Source organism: Helianthus annuus, chromosome 17 (assembly GCF_002127325.2).
Source record: "Helianthus annuus cultivar XRQ/B chromosome 17, HanXRQr2.0-SUNRISE, whole genome shotgun sequence".
NCBI classification, from domain to species: domain Eukaryota; kingdom Viridiplantae; phylum Streptophyta; class Magnoliopsida; order Asterales; family Asteraceae; genus Helianthus; species Helianthus annuus.
This window is the reverse complement of record NC_035449.2, coordinates 48854843-48862438: the sequence shown is the minus strand read 5'-3', so window position 1 is coordinate 48862438 and position 7596 is coordinate 48854843. Positions and strand designations below refer to the sequence as shown.

Sequence of the window (7596 nt, the reverse complement as noted above, 5' to 3'; positions counted from 1 at the left end):
AATCTTTAAGGATGATCCTAAGTTGGCCAATGCATCAGCTTCCGTGTTATCCTCCCTTGGTACCTGTGTTAAGCTGAAAGAGACAAAAGAGAGTGCCAATTCCTTGACTATCTCTAAATATTTGGTTAGTTTTTCACCTTTAACAGCATAGGATCCATTAAAGTGATTGGTGATCAATAATGAGTCTACATATACTTTAAGATACTTTACCCCCATATCCTTAGCAATTTGCAAGCCAGCAATTAAGGCTTCATATTCAGCCTCATTGTTAGTTGCTTGGAACTCACAGGCTATGGAGTGGGGTATTATGTCCCCCTGTGGCGATTTTAGTAGTATCCCGAGCCCTGTGCCCTTGACATTTGAGGATCCATCTGTGTGTAGTATCCAAGGATCCTTGGTCTCATCCAGCTGTTGGACCTCCAATTCTGCTTCTTTTTGTAGATCACTACTGAAATCAGCCACAGAGTCAGCTAGTGCTTGGGATTTAATGGCTGTTCTTGGCTCATATCTTATATCATGGGCACTAAGCTTTACTGCCCACTTAGCCATTCTTCCTGACATCTCTAGTTTCCTGAGGACATTCTTAATTGGAAAGTTAGTTCTAACAACAATAGTATGGGTTTCAAAATAATGCCTTAACTTAGTTGATGCCATGATTAATGCAAGAATAAGTTTTTCGAGGTGTGAGTACCTGGATTCGGCATCAAGTAAACTCTTACTTACATAGTAGATAGGATATTGTGTACCTTCGTGATCCTTAACAAGGACAGCACTTACAGCGGTTGAGGATACCGCCAAATATAAGGATAACACATCTCCTTTTTCGGGCTTTGATAATGCTGGTGCTGAGGACATATATTCTTTAAGGGCTTGTAAAGCATTCTCATGTTTCTCAGTCCATTCAAACTTTTTGTTCTTCCTTAGGATATCGTAAAATTCTTTACATTTTTCTGAGGATTTTGATATGAACCTGTTCAGAGCTGCTATCCTGCCTGTTAGCCTTTGCACATCCTTAGCATTGGCAGGAGACTTGATGTTTACTAGTGCTTTAATTTGCTCCGGACTTGCCTCAATGCCCCTCTGAGTTACCATATATCCTAGGAATTTACCTGCCTTAACACCAAAGTGGCACTTTGAAGGATTAAGCTTCATGTTATAATTATCAAGGATATCAAATGCTTCTTCCAAATCCCTTAGGTGATCCTCAGCTTTCTTTGATTTGACTACCATATCATCTATGTATACTTCCATAGTTTGTCCAATTTGATCTTTGAACATCATATTCACCAGCCTTTGATATGTTGCACCTGCATTTCTCAATCCAAAAGGCATGGCAATATAACAATACAAACCTGTTGGGGTCATAAAGGCTGTATCCTCTTGGTCAGATGGTTCCATCTGAATTTGTTGGAATCCAGATGATGCATCCATAAAGGTCAACAGTTCATGCCCCGCTATTGCATCCACCATGGAGTCAATGTGGGGTAATGGGAAAGGATCCTTGGGACATGCCTTATTTAAATCAGTGAAATCGACACATACCCTCCACTTTCCGTTTTTCTTTTGGACAACGACCACATTGGCTAACCATTTTGGATACTTTACCTCTCTGATCATACCTGCTCGAAGTAGTCTCTCTACTTCTTCTTGGATAATGGCATTCCTTTCTGGTGCAAACTTCCTCCTTTTTTGATGGATTGGTTTGATAGACCTGTCAATGCCAAGTTTGTGAGTAATAATATCCTTAGATATACCTGTCATATCTTCATGTTTCCAAGCAAAGGTAGATTTTCTTCTTTTGAGGAAGGATATTAAGTCTTCTTTCATCTTGCCAAGGATCCCTGATCCGATATAGATTTTTGATTCAGGATCACTAGGATCCAAGAGGATTTCGTCCACATCTCGTTCCCTTGCCTCCAAGACATTCCTCGGAGGATACTGTAATTGCTATTGCTCCCTTGGCTTCGAGGTTGGCTTCATGGATGAGGTATAACAATCCTTAGCCTCCTGCTGATCACTGTCGATCTTGATTATCCCCCATGGGCTAGGGAGCTTCACACATTGATGGTAGGTGGATGGGACTGCTTTCATATCATGTATCCAAGGCCTGCCAAGGATAACATTGCAACAAGACAAACAGTCAATAACACAAAATTTCTGATAATTATGTAATCCTTCCACGTAGATTGGGAGTTTGATGTCCCCCAGAGTTTTCTTCGTTTCTCCACTGAATCCTACAAGCACGGAGGATCTTGGTGTGATGTCTGATTCTGGGATTCCCATTTTCTTCAGAACATCAAGCTGGATAATGTTCACTGAGCTTCCTCCATCGATAAGGATCCTGCGGACAAAATGGTTAGAGATAAAGAGAGTGATAACTAAACTATCATGATGAGGATCCTGAATGTTAATGCGATCATCCTCATCAAACGTTATCATCTTCCCTTCTGAGACACTTGATGTTCTAATAGGCCTTTCTCCATTATCCATTTTTGACTCCTTTGCATGTCTTTTGGCCGCCGAGAAGGATGTACCACAGATGTCTGATCCTCCGGAAATAAAGTTGATCACTTGTGCGTTTGCCGGAGGTGCTGGAGCCTTTTCCGGGATCCTTTCAGGATCCTGAGTCCTTTGCTTTTTTCTTCCCAATAATTCTTTTAGGTGCCCCTTGCTTAACAGATATCCAATCTCTTTTCTTAAAGCTATGCATTCTTCAGTTAGATGCCCGAAATCCTCATGGTATGCACACCATTTTGACTTGTCTTTAGTCCCGGATGGTTTATCATTCTTCCTGGGCCACCTAGCTTTTTCACCTAGATTCTGCATTGCAAGGATTAGTTCATGATTATCAACGGAAAAACAATATTCTGAGATTGGAGGATAATCTTCATCATCCTCTTCTTGGTCAACAGCATGCACATTCTGGTTCTCATTTCTATGGTAGGATTTGAATTTGTTGTTCTTGAAGGAGGATCCTTGCTTCTCCTGTTTTGAGGATCCTACTTGTCTCTCCTGGATCCTCTTGTCATCCTCTAGCCGGATGAACCTGAGTGCCCGAGTTCTTACTTCATCTAAATTCCTGCATGGTGTCATAACAAGATCATCATAGAATAATGAATCCTTAAGCAGTCCCATTTTGAAGGCTTCAACAGCCGTAGCCATATCCAGGTTGGGAATGTCCAAGGATTCTTTACTAAATTTAGTTATGTAATCCCTTAATGATTCATTATGACCTTGGGTTACCCTATATAAATCACTGGTTAATCTTTTAAATTTTCTACTACAAGAGAATTGGTTATTGAATAAATTAACTAAATTAGCAAATGAAGTAATAGAGTAAGGGGGAAGACTTAGCAGCCACTTAAGAGCTGATCCAGTAAGAGTGGATCCAAATCCTTTACATAGGCATGCTTCCTTCAGCTTTTCTGGGATAGGATTGATCTCCATCCTCTCCCTGTATTGTGCTATGTGCTCCTCTGGATCCGTTGTACCATCATACAGCTTCATAGTAGGGATATGGAACCTTTTGGGTACCTCTGCATCACAAATTGGTGGTGCAAAGCGAGATACCTTGTGGCTTCCATCTGCAATCTCCGGGATAGGCTTGACTACCCCCGGAACACTTGAGATCATATCTTTTAGTTTCTGTAATTCCCTGGCCATAGCATGATTGACACCTGTATCCTGCATGAACCCATGGTTAGTGGTAAGATAATTATTTAAAGTGTTACCTCCCATTGAGTTTAAGTTAGTGAATCCATGTTGCTGGGATTTGGGGATAACGGAGGGACCAGTGGAAGCAATGGTCTGCATTGGAATGAAGTCCCCTTGATGGACATCTGGACTTCCTGTTTGCAAACTTTTTAGGGATCCTGGCATCTGGAAGGATCCTGGTATTTGGAAGGATCCTGGTATCTGGGATGATCCTGGAACGAAGGAGGATCCTTGAACCTGGGATGATCCTGGAACAAAGGAGGATCCTTGAACCTGGGATGATCCTGGAACGAAGGAGGATCCTTGACCCTGGGATGATCCTGGAATAAAGTAGGATCCTTGAAACTGCTGTGCTCCCGGATAGGCTCCCGAATTCATGAAGGATCCCATATGCTGGGGATAGGATCCTGCCGGCTGAAAGTGTGAGCCAGATGCCTGAGTCATTGCTGTCGATCCGAGGTGCAATCCTCTTGATTCTCCCATAATTTGCACGTCTGGAATTCCTGATGGCTGAGAAGTAATCATTGGAGTATCAAAGCTCAAGGATTTGGGCATCAGTGGGGAATGATCCTCTGCCGTTTTCTTTTGTCTTTTGAGATCTCCAATTTCCCTGAGGATCCTTTCATTAGTTTCATCCTGCCGCTGCATACGATCCTTCATCTGCAAAATCAAAGTAAATACATCACTAGTACTGGGAATATAAGAATTCATAGCAGAAGGAGGTGGAGTTTTAGAATTAGTAGGAGTTTGTCTCTTCTCAGCATTCTTCTGGGATCCTGCCGGTGGAGGTGGCAGAATGTTCTGGGACGAGGTGACTGCAGACATTGCCGTGGACATGTTTTTCAATGATGAAGCCATGTAATTCTTTGAAATGATTTCGAACAAAAGGTTTTCTTATGAATGAAGCACCAATTGCCCCACGGTGGGCGCCAAACTGTTTTGGTCAAAAATCACACAAGGATAATGTAACCAAACTTTATGTAAATGGGGTATGATGTTTGGTTAATTATAAAAGTAAAGGATCACTTCTATGAGAAATATGCAAAGACACAATGATTTATACGAGGAAAAAGCCCTTGATCAATGTATGATCTCCGGCATAAAAAACCTCGGGTGATGGCAACTACCGATCACCAACTTCAATATAAGAAAAATATAGTTACAACTTCGGATGATAATGAGCTGAGTACAAGGATCACTATAGTTTCGAGTGTCTAAGCGTGTGAGAGTTGTGTCGTGTGTCGTCGTGTGTCTTTTTCCGAATGAGGAAGGGTGATTTATATACAAGTGTAGGTGACCTATTTTAGGTAAAAGGACTAATAATCAGCTCATTACCCCTTTAGAAATAAAAGACAATCTAGCCTAAATTGCCGCCCTTAAATCAAGCTAAATTTCCATATCTTTTGCAACGTCTATCTTTGATTAAGCTCGTGCTATAATTGTGAAGACGCGTCCCTTGATTATGATGCTAAGAGCGTATCCTGCTAGATGTTCCTGCAAAATAATGTTGTATTACACGAAGGTAACTGTTAGCATGAGGATCCTTTAACAGTCCATGATCCTGATCCTGAAGTCCTGCTGAGGATCACTGTCTGCCAAAGAAACAAGGATCACTGGTTAGGATCACGTATAAGGATCACGTATGATAAAAATCCAGCCCTAACAATTATTATTATTATTATTATTATTATTATTATTATTATTATTATTATTATTATTATTATTTGTTTTTGTTCATTAGCATTAAATATTAATGAAGGGTCTTACATTTTGAAAATAAAAATGCGTGATTATTATTATTATTATTATTATTATTATTATTATTATTATTATTATTATTATTATTATTATTATTTGTTTTTGTACCGCAAAACGTTACAACTCATTTTAAGGCTATATATGTATTTAACTATTTATGTTTTCACACTTATAACCATGGTTTATACTGTTACAACTCATTTTAAGGCTATATATGTATTTAACTATTTATAATCATGGTTTACACTAAAAGTTTCTTCTCGTGGGTATGAATAGGGGTGTTCAAAATCATCCGAATCCGAATCTGAATCCGATTTATCCGATTATCCGAATCCGAATTACCCGAAAATTCGGATATCCGAATTTTCGGATTCGGATAGTGATTTCGGAAATTTTCGGATATTTTGGATATCCGATATCCGATTTTTTTTAAACATGTGTGTATATAAATACCATTATAAAAAACCTAACCCTAATCTTTTTTCTCTCAGCCGCTCTCATTCACTCATACCCTCACCCCACAAACTCAAATTCAATATCCAGATCTGTGAGCATCGAAGAATCAAGATCTAAACAAGATACGGATAATCAAAACACGAACACGTCGAGAACTGAAAATCGAAGATCCAAGGTTTGTTTCCACTTTCCAATATTGAATCTGATTTGTTATCTTGTTCAATTTGTTATATACGATTTGTTTCATACGAAAATCCAATTTTGTTATTTGACTAGTTTACTTGGGTACTGTATTTTCTGAATAGTATTGCTATGTATTTCATTTTGTTTGCTAATAAATTTGTTTGCTAATTATTAAGTTATATATACCATAAAAGTTGTTGTGTAAATAGATTCTAACTTACATTTGTGAGTGGGTGATTGTGTGTGCAGAATTGGATGTTTATAGTGGTGTCAAGTGTGGACTCATGGGGACTATTGTTCTGCTGCAGATATGGTAGCTCTATATATAGTTGTTTTTATTGGTTTTAGTTAACCTAGGATAATTGTTTAATTAGTATGGTTTCACTGATTTTGGTTGAATTTGGGGTTATCTCTAGTAAGTTAATTGAGTCTATTTATTACAATCATATTGTTCATCTTCCTGTTTTTGATCTCTTTAAATACAACAACATGCTTCTGATGTGTCCTTTTTGCATCATTTGAAGAAGTAAAGATGGATCTGCTGGTTTGTTTTTTTAAGCCATTTATATTAATTACTCCATCATCTTTTGTTGACTTGTTTTGTATTATGTTCTTGCGCAGCAGGTTTCATATGGTGCCTTGAAAAGTTGGAAGGATGGACTGGAATCGGATGCTTGGATTTGGAAGTTTATGTTTTTATTTCAACTTTTAAGACAATGTTTTGCGTTATTTGGACATGTTATGTGATATTTTGGAACAAGGGATTGTGTTGGATTGTTGGTTTGTTTTTTTGTTAACATCAGGTTATGTGTTATTTTAGAACAAGGTAATGTATTATTTTAGAACAATGGGTTGTGTTGTTTGTTTTTTTTTTTTAACATCAGATCTTTTATTTGCAATTTGGCATGTTGAAAAAGGTGAAACTTTTATTTTGAAATTTATTTTTTTTAGAATTTCGGATATCCGTTTCATTATCCGAATCCGTATCCGAAATTTCGGATACGGATTCGGATAGTGAAATCTACTATCCGAAATGTTCGGATATCCGATTTTCGGATATCCGAAATTTCGGATATCCGGTTTTGAACACCCCTAGGTTTGAAGATACTGAATGTAATAACATTGTATTTTGTTTGTTATACAATAGCTGCAAATAAAGATTTATTGCATTTAAGTTTCTTAAATGAGTGTTTAGTTTGTTGAATGAACGGTATTGTCAAACAAAGGTCATGCTTGGCTAATCTCTTACATTACTTTGTGAAGACAAGTCATTTATGCATTACTTTTGATTTCCAACCTTTGGTTAACCTTTTAATTGGGTATGTATTAATGACTTTAATAACATGTTTTTTATATTGAAAGTGAACTTTATTCTATCATCTCTTCATGTTTCGTTGATTCACTCATCGATGTCTTTACGGTCTATATAAAGCGCGTTAAATGCCTGGAATGGGGTTAGAAGGGTGGTATAGGTAAAGTTGCCTC

At 38.1% G+C, this 7596-nt stretch overlaps 1 long non-coding RNA gene across 1 annotated transcript; it reads left to right on the top strand.

The window, feature by feature from the left end:
* Window positions 1-5976: 5976 nt before the first annotated feature.
* LOC110921277 lies at window positions 5977-6959 on the top strand. The gene is made up of 2 exons (XR_004886996.1): window positions 5977-6103; window positions 6361-6959. It is a non-coding gene; the product is annotated as an uncharacterized LOC110921277 (long non-coding RNA).
* The last annotated feature ends 637 nt before the right edge of the window (window positions 6960-7596 follow it).